Source organism: Garra rufa, chromosome 1 (assembly GCF_049309525.1).
Source record: "Garra rufa chromosome 1, GarRuf1.0, whole genome shotgun sequence".
In the NCBI taxonomy this organism is placed as follows: Eukaryota; Metazoa; Chordata; class Actinopteri; order Cypriniformes; family Cyprinidae; genus Garra; species Garra rufa.
Window position 1 is genome coordinate 79605074 of NC_133361.1, and position 7500 is coordinate 79612573.

At 41.2% G+C, this 7500-nt stretch overlaps 14 non-coding genes across 14 annotated transcripts; all 14 read left to right on the plus strand.

Annotated features, from left to right (window-relative positions):
* Positions 1-376: 376 nt before the first annotated feature.
* Positions 377-495, plus strand: LOC141318777 (5S ribosomal RNA). Its single transcript, XR_012353073.1, has one exon. It is a non-coding gene; the product is annotated as a 5S ribosomal RNA (ribosomal RNA).
* Positions 496-579: 84 nt separating this feature from the next.
* Positions 580-698, plus strand: LOC141310979 (5S ribosomal RNA). The gene has a single exon (XR_012348460.1). It is a non-coding gene; the product is annotated as a 5S ribosomal RNA (ribosomal RNA).
* Positions 699-1499: 801 nt separating this feature from the next.
* LOC141303036 (5S ribosomal RNA) lies at positions 1500-1618 on the plus strand. Its single transcript, XR_012343026.1, has one exon. It is a non-coding gene; the product is annotated as a 5S ribosomal RNA (ribosomal RNA).
* Positions 1619-1702: 84 nt separating this feature from the next.
* On the plus strand, positions 1703-1821 carry LOC141294824 (5S ribosomal RNA). Its single transcript, XR_012340979.1, has one exon. It is a non-coding gene; the product is annotated as a 5S ribosomal RNA (ribosomal RNA).
* An 802-nt stretch (positions 1822-2623) lies between these two features.
* On the plus strand, positions 2624-2742 carry LOC141303158 (5S ribosomal RNA). Its single transcript, XR_012343147.1, has one exon. It is a non-coding gene; the product is annotated as a 5S ribosomal RNA (ribosomal RNA).
* An 84-nt stretch (positions 2743-2826) lies between these two features.
* Positions 2827-2945, plus strand: LOC141303281 (5S ribosomal RNA). Its single transcript, XR_012343268.1, has one exon. It is a non-coding gene; the product is annotated as a 5S ribosomal RNA (ribosomal RNA).
* Positions 2946-3746: 801 nt separating this feature from the next.
* On the plus strand, positions 3747-3865 carry LOC141303403 (5S ribosomal RNA). Its single transcript, XR_012343389.1, has one exon. It is a non-coding gene; the product is annotated as a 5S ribosomal RNA (ribosomal RNA).
* Positions 3866-3949: 84 nt separating this feature from the next.
* On the plus strand, positions 3950-4068 carry LOC141294945 (5S ribosomal RNA). The gene has a single exon (XR_012340990.1). It is a non-coding gene; the product is annotated as a 5S ribosomal RNA (ribosomal RNA).
* An 802-nt stretch (positions 4069-4870) lies between these two features.
* Positions 4871-4989, plus strand: LOC141303524 (5S ribosomal RNA). Its single transcript, XR_012343510.1, has one exon. It is a non-coding gene; the product is annotated as a 5S ribosomal RNA (ribosomal RNA).
* Positions 4990-5073: 84 nt separating this feature from the next.
* Positions 5074-5192, plus strand: LOC141303646 (5S ribosomal RNA). Its single transcript, XR_012343631.1, has one exon. It is a non-coding gene; the product is annotated as a 5S ribosomal RNA (ribosomal RNA).
* Positions 5193-5993: 801 nt separating this feature from the next.
* Positions 5994-6112, plus strand: LOC141303768 (5S ribosomal RNA). The gene has a single exon (XR_012343741.1). It is a non-coding gene; the product is annotated as a 5S ribosomal RNA (ribosomal RNA).
* An 84-nt stretch (positions 6113-6196) lies between these two features.
* LOC141295067 (5S ribosomal RNA) lies at positions 6197-6315 on the plus strand. The gene has a single exon (XR_012341001.1). It is a non-coding gene; the product is annotated as a 5S ribosomal RNA (ribosomal RNA).
* Positions 6316-7117: 802 nt separating this feature from the next.
* LOC141303890 (5S ribosomal RNA) lies at positions 7118-7236 on the plus strand. The gene has a single exon (XR_012343862.1). It is a non-coding gene; the product is annotated as a 5S ribosomal RNA (ribosomal RNA).
* Positions 7237-7320: 84 nt separating this feature from the next.
* Positions 7321-7439, plus strand: LOC141304022 (5S ribosomal RNA). The gene has a single exon (XR_012343994.1). It is a non-coding gene; the product is annotated as a 5S ribosomal RNA (ribosomal RNA).
* The last annotated feature ends 61 nt before the right edge of the window (positions 7440-7500 follow it).

The following is a 7500-nucleotide window of genomic DNA, read 5'->3' on the forward strand; positions in this document are numbered from 1 at the left end:
ATGAACTGTATTCTTTTAACAGAGTTTACCTGTTTTTAGGGTATGGACAAATGAACTGTATTCTTTTAACAGAGTTTACCTAGTTTTATCGTGTTGTTTTAAAGTCTTTTATGTGAACCTTGTAAATACACCAAATCTATTTAAACCAATTTTCTTTTATGTCTCATTCTTTTAACCACTAGTCATCTCTCACAGTTAAATCTGACCCCATTTTAGTCTTGTAACTCGGCTGATAAGGCCGATTGTTACACTTTTATGGGAGACCGCCTGGGAATACCAGGTGCTGTAAGCTTTTGCCTTTTCTTCACTATTTATATAATATGCTGGCTTATACGGAGGCTGATCTTTAAATAGCCCACTTTTTGGAGCAGCCCTCGCTTATGGCCATACCGCGCTGAGAGTGCCCGATCTCGTCTGATCTCGGAAGCTAAGCAGTGTCGGGCCTGGTTAGTACGTGGATGGGAGACCGCCTGGGAATACCAGGTGCTGTAAGCTTTTGCCTTTTCTTCACTATTTATATAATATGCTGGCTTTTACGGAGGCTGATCTTTAAATAGCCCACTTTTTGGAGCAGCCCTCGCTTATGGCCATACTGCGCTGAGAGCGCCCGATCTCGTCTGATCTCGGAAGCTAAGCAGCGTCGGGCCTGGTTAGTACTTGGATGGGAGACCGCCTGGGAATACCAGGTGCTGTAAGCTTTTGCCTTTTCTTCACTATTTATATAATATGCTGGCTTTTAGAAAGACGTGTTTTACCGCTCTATTTATTACAATCATTTACATGTATTATAGAGTTTTAAGTGTTTTACATGTTTTTTAGGCCATTTTATTACTCTTAACATTTTAAGTGTATGTGTCTTTAATAAATGGATGGTTGGCCTGTCATGTGACTAGACACATGACAGGAAGCAGGAAGTACAACTGTATAAGAGAGCAGCATGACAAACAAAGGACAGTCACCAAACTGTTGGATTGAGGAGTTGCTAATTTTAGAGCTCACCTTTCCATTCACCACCTGCAAACTTTGGATTACACTTTCTGTGGATTGTATATACACTGGTGGACACTCACATTGGACTTATCAACACACTGGGGTTCTTGGACTGTTTTTAGGGTATGGACAAATGAACTGTATTCTTTTAACAGAGTTTACCTGTTTTTAGGGTATGGACAAATGAACTGTATTCTTTTAACAGAGTTTACCTAGTTTTATCGTGTTGTTTTAAAGTCTTTTATGTGAACCTTGTAAATACACCAAATCTATTTAAACCAATTTTCTTTTATGTCTCATTCTTTTAACCACTAGTCATCTCTCACAGTTAAATCTGACCCCATTTTAGTCTTGTAACTCGGCTGATAAGGCCGATTGTTACACTTTTATGGGAGACCGCCTGGGAATACCAGGTGCTGTAAGATTTTGCCTTTTCTTCACTATTTATATAATATGCTGGCTTTTACGGAGGCTGATCTTTAAATAGCCCACTTTTTGGAGCAGCCCTCGCTTATGGCCATACCGCGCTGAGAGCGCCCGATCTCGTCTGATCTCGGAAGCTAAGCAGCGTCGGGCCTGGTTAGTACTTGGATGGGAGACCGCCTGGGAATACCAGGTGCTGTAAGCTTTTGCCTTTTCTTCACTATTTATATAATATGCTGGCTTTTACGGAGGCTGATCTTTAAATAGCCCACTTTTTGGAGCAGCCCTCGCTTATGGCCATACCGCGCTGAGAGCGCCCGATCTCGTCTGATCTCGGAAGCTAAGCAGCGTCGGGCCTGGTTAGTACTTGGATGGGAGACCTCCTGGGAATACCAGGTGCTGTAAGCTTTTGCCTTTTCTTCACTATTTATATAATATGCTGGCTTTTAGAAAGACTTGTTTTACCGCTCTATTTATTACAATCATTTACATGTATTATAGAGTTTTAAGTGTTTTACATGTTTTTTAGGCCATTTTATTACTCTTAACATTTTAAGTGTATGTGTCTTTAATAAATGGATGGTTGGCCTGTCATGTGACTAGACACATGACAGGAAGCAGGAAGTACAACTGTATAAGAGAGCAGCATGACAAACAAAGGACAGTCACCAAACTGTTGGATTGAGGAGTTGCTAATTTTAGAGCTCACCTTTCCATTCACCACCTGCAAACTTTGGATTACACTTTCTGTGGATTGTATATACACTGGTGGACACTCACATTGGACTTATCAACACACTGGGGTTCTTGGACTGTTTTTAGGGTATGGACAAATGAACTGTATTCTTTTAACAGAGTTTACCTGTTTTTAGGGTATGGACAAATGAACTGTATTCTTTTAACAGAGTTTACCTAGTTTTATCGTGTTGTTTTAAAGTCTTTTATGTGAACCTTGTAAATACACCAAATCTATTTCAAACCAATTTTCTTTTATGTCTCATTCTTTTAACCACTAGTCATCTCTCACAGTTAAATCTGACCCCATTTTAGTCTTGTAACTCGGCTGATAAGGCCGATTGTTACACTTTTATGGGAGACCGCCTGGGAATACCAGGTGCTGTAAGCTTTTGCCTTTTCTTCACAATTTATATAATATGCTGGCTTTTACGGAGGCTGGTCTTTAAATAGCCCACTTTTTGGAGCAGCCCTCGCTTATGGCCATACCGCGCTGAGAGCGCCCGATCTCGTCTGATCTCGGAAGCTAAGCAGCGTCGGGCCTGGTTAGTACTTGGATGGGAGACCGCCTGGGAATACCAGGTGCTGTAAGCTTTTGCCTTTTCTTCACTATTTATATAATATGCTGGCTTTTACGGAGGCTGATCTTTAAATAGCCCACTTTTTGGAGCAGCCCTCGCTTATGGCCATACCGCGCTGAGAGCGCCCGATCTCGTCTGATCTCGGAAGCTAAGCAGCGTCGGGCCTGGTTAGTACTTGGATGGGAGACCGCCTGGGAATACCAGGTGCTGTAAGCTTTTGCCTTTTCTTAACTATTTATATAATATGCTGGCTTTTAGAAAGACGTGTTTTACCGCTCTATTTATTACAATCATTTACATGTATTATAGAGTTTTAAGTGTTTTACATGTTTTTTAGGCCATTTTATTACTCTTAACATTTTAAGTGTATGTGTCTTTAATAAATGGATGGTTGGCCTGTCATGTGACTAGACACATGACAGGAAGCAGGAAGTACAACTGTATAAGAGAGCAGCATGACAAACAAAGGACAGTCACCAAACTGTTGGATTGAGGAGTTGCTAATTTTAGAGCTCACCTTTCCATTCACCACCTGCAAACTTTGGATTACACTTTCTGTGGATTGTATATACACTGGTGGACACTCACATTGGACTTATCAACACACTGGGGTTCTTGGACTGTTTTTAGGGTATGGACAAATGAACTGTATTCTTTTAACAGAGTTTACCTGTTTTTAGGGTATGGACAAATGAACTGTATTCTTTTAACAGAGTTTACCTAGTTTTATCGTGTTGTTTTAAAGTCTTTTATGTGAACCTTGTAAATACACCAAATCTATTTAAACCAATTTTCTTTTATGTCTCATTCTTTTAACCACTAGTCATCTCTCACCGTTAAATCTGACCCCATTTTAGTCTTGTAACTCGGCTGATAAGGCCGATTGTTACACTTTTATGGGAGACCGCCTGGGAATACCAGGTGCTGTAAGATTTTGCCTTTTCTTCACTATTTATATAATATGCTGGCTTTTACGGAGGCTGATCTTTAAATAGCCCACTTTTTGGAGCAGCCCTCGCTTATGGCCATACCGCGCTGAGAGCGCCCGATCTCGTCTGATCTCGGAAGCTAAGCAGCGTCGGGCCTGGTTAGTACTTGGATGGGAGACCGCCTGGGAATACCAGGTGCTGTAAGCTTTTGCCTTTTCTTCACTATTTATATAATATGCTGGCTTTTACGGAGGCTGATCTTTAAATAGCCCACTTTTTGGAGCAGCCCTCGCTTATGGCCATACCGCGCTGAGAGCGCCCGATCTCGTCTGATCTCGGAAGCTAAGCAGCGTCGGGCCTGGTTAGTACTTGGATGGGAGACCTCCTGGGAATACCAGGTGCTGTAAGCTTTTGCCTTTTCTTCACTATTTATATAATATGCTGGCTTTTAGAAAGACTTGTTTTACCGCTCTATTTATTACAATCATTTACATGTATTATAGAGTTTTAAGTGTTTTACATGTTTTTTAGGCCATTTTATTACTCTTAACATTTTAAGTGTATGTGTCTTTAATAAATGGATGGTTGGCCTGTCATGTGACTAGACACATGACAGGAAGCAGGAAGTACAACTGTATAAGAGAGCAGCATGACAAACAAAGGACAGTCACCAAACTGTTGGATTGAGGAGTTGCTAATTTTAGAGCTCACCTTTCCATTCACCACCTGCAAACTTTGGATTACACTTTCTGTGGATTGTATATACACTGGTGGACACTCACATTGGACTTATCAACACACTGGGGTTCTTGGACTGTTTTTAGGGTATGGACAAATGAACTGTATTCTTTTAACAGAGTTTACCTGTTTTTAGGGTATGGACAAATGAACTGTATTCTTTTAACAGAGTTTACCTAGTTTTATCGTGTTGTTTTAAAGTCTTTTATGTGAACCTTGTAAATACACCAAATCTATTTCAAACCAATTTTCTTTTATGTCTCATTCTTTTAACCACTAGTCATCTCTCACAGTTAAATCTGACCCCATTTTAGTCTTGTAACTCGGCTGATAAGGCCGATTGTTACACTTTTATGGGAGACCGCCTGGGAATACCAGGTGCTGTAAGCTTTTGCCTTTTCTTCACAATTTATATAATATGCTGGCTTTTACGGAGGCTGGTCTTTAAATAGCCCACTTTTTGGAGCAGCCCTCGCTTATGGCCATACCGCGCTGAGAGCGCCCGATCTCGTCTGATCTCGGAAGCTAAGCAGCGTCGGGCCTGGTTAGTACTTGGATGGGAGACCGCCTGGGAATACCAGGTGCTGTAAGCTTTTGCCTTTTCTTCACTATTTATATAATATGCTGGCTTTTACGGAGGCTGATCTTTAAATAGCCCACTTTTTGGAGCAGCCCTCGCTTATGGCCATACCGCGCTGAGAGCGCCCGATCTCGTCTGATCTCGGAAGCTAAGCAGCGTCGGGCCTGGTTAGTACTTGGATGGGAGACCGCCTGGGAATACCAGGTGCTGTAAGCTTTTGCCTTTTCTTAACTATTTATATAATATGCTGGCTTTTAGAAAGACGTGTTTTACCGCTCTATTTATTACAATCATTTACATGTATTATAGAGTTTTAAGTGTTTTACATGTTTTTTAGGCCATTTTATTACTCTTAACATTTTAAGTGTATGTGTCTTTAATAAATGGATGGTTGGCCTGTCATGTGACTAGACACATGACAGGAAGCAGGAAGTACAACTGTATAAGAGAGCAGCATGACAAACAAAGGACAGTCACCAAACTGTTGGATTGAGGAGTTGCTAATTTTAGAGCTCACCTTTCCATTCACCACCTGCAAACTTTGGATTACACTTTCTGTGGATTGTATATACACTGGTGGACACTCACATTGGACTTATCAACACACTGGGGTTCTTGGACTGTTTTTAGGGTATGGACAAATGAACTGTATTCTTTTAACAGAGTTTACCTGTTTTTAGGGTATGGACAAATGAACTGTATTCTTTTAACAGAGTTTACCTAGTTTTATCGTGTTGTTTTAAAGTCTTTTATGTGAACCTTGTAAATACACCAAATCTATTTAAACCAATTTTCTTTTATGTCTCATTCTTTTAACCACTAGTCATCTCTCACCGTTAAATCTGACCCCATTTTAGTCTTGTAACTCGGCTGATAAGGCCGATTGTTACACTTTTATGGGAGACCGCCTGGGAATACCAGGTGCTGTAAGATTTTGCCTTTTCTTCACTATTTATATAATATGCTGGCTTTTACGGAGGCTGATCTTTAAATAGCCCACTTTTTGGAGCAGCCCTCGCTTATGGCCATACCGCGCTGAGAGCGCCCGATCTCGTCTGATCTCGGAAGCTAAGCAGCGTCGGGCCTGGTTAGTACTTGGATGGGAGACCGCCTGGGAATACCAGGTGCTGTAAGCTTTTGCCTTTTCTTCACTATTTATATAATATGCTGGCTTTTACGGAGGCTGATCTTTAAATAGCCCACTTTTTGGAGCAGCCCTCGCTTATGGCCATACCGCGCTGAGAGCGCCCGATCTCGTCTGATCTCGGAAGCTAAGCAGCGTCGGGCCTGGTTAGTACTTGGATGGGAGACCTCCTGGGAATACCAGGTGCTGTAAGCTTTTGCCTTTTCTTCACTATTTATATAATATGCTGGCTTTTAGAAAGACTTGTTTTACCGCTCTATTTATTACAATCATTTACATGTATTATAGAGTTTTAAGTGTTTTACATGTTTTTTAGGCCATTTTATTACTCTTAACATTTTAAGTGTATGTGTCTTTAATAAATGGATGGTTGGCCTGTCATGTGACTAGACACATGACAGGAAGCAGGAAGTACAACTGTATAAGAGAGCAGCATGACAAACAAAGGACAGTCACCAAACTGTTGGATTGAGGAGTTGCTAATTTTAGAGCTCACCTTTCCATTCACCACCTGCAAACTTTGGATTACACTTTCTGTGGATTGTATATACACTGGTGGACACTCACATTGGACTTATCAACACACTGGGGTTCTTGGACTGTTTTTAGGGTATGGACAAATGAACTGTATTCTTTTAACAGAGTTTACCTGTTTTTAGGGTATGGACAAATGAACTGTATTCTTTTAACAGAGTTTACCTAGTTTTATCGTGTTGTTTTAAAGTCTTTTATGTGAACCTTGTAAATACACCAAATCTATTTCAAACCAATTTTCTTTTATGTCTCATTCTTTTAACCACTAGTCATCTCTCACAGTTAAATCTGACCCCATTTTAGTCTTGTAACTCGGCTGATAAGGCCGATTGTTACACTTTTATGGGAGACCGCCTGGGAATACCAGGTGCTGTAAGCTTTTGCCTTTTCTTCACAATTTATATAATATGCTGGCTTTTACGGAGGCTGGTCTTTAAATAGCCCACTTTTTGGAGCAGCCCTCGCTTATGGCCATACCGCGCTGAGAGCGCCCGATCTCGTCTGATCTCGGAAGCTAAGCAGCGTCGGGCCTGGTTAGTACTTGGATGGGAGACCGCCTGGGAATACCAGGTGCTGTAAGCTTTTGCCTTTTCTTCACTATTTATATAATATGCTGGCTTTTACGGAGGCTGATCTTTAAATAGCCCACTTTTTGGAGCAGCCCTCGCTTATGGCCATACCGCGCTGAGAGCGCCCGATCTCGTCTGATCTCGGAAGCTAAGCAGCGTCGGGCCTGGTTAGTACTTGGATGGGAGACCGCCTGGGAATACCAGGTGCTGTAAGCTTTTGCCTTTTCTTAACTATTTATATAATATGCTGGCTTTTAGAAAGACGTGTATTATAGAG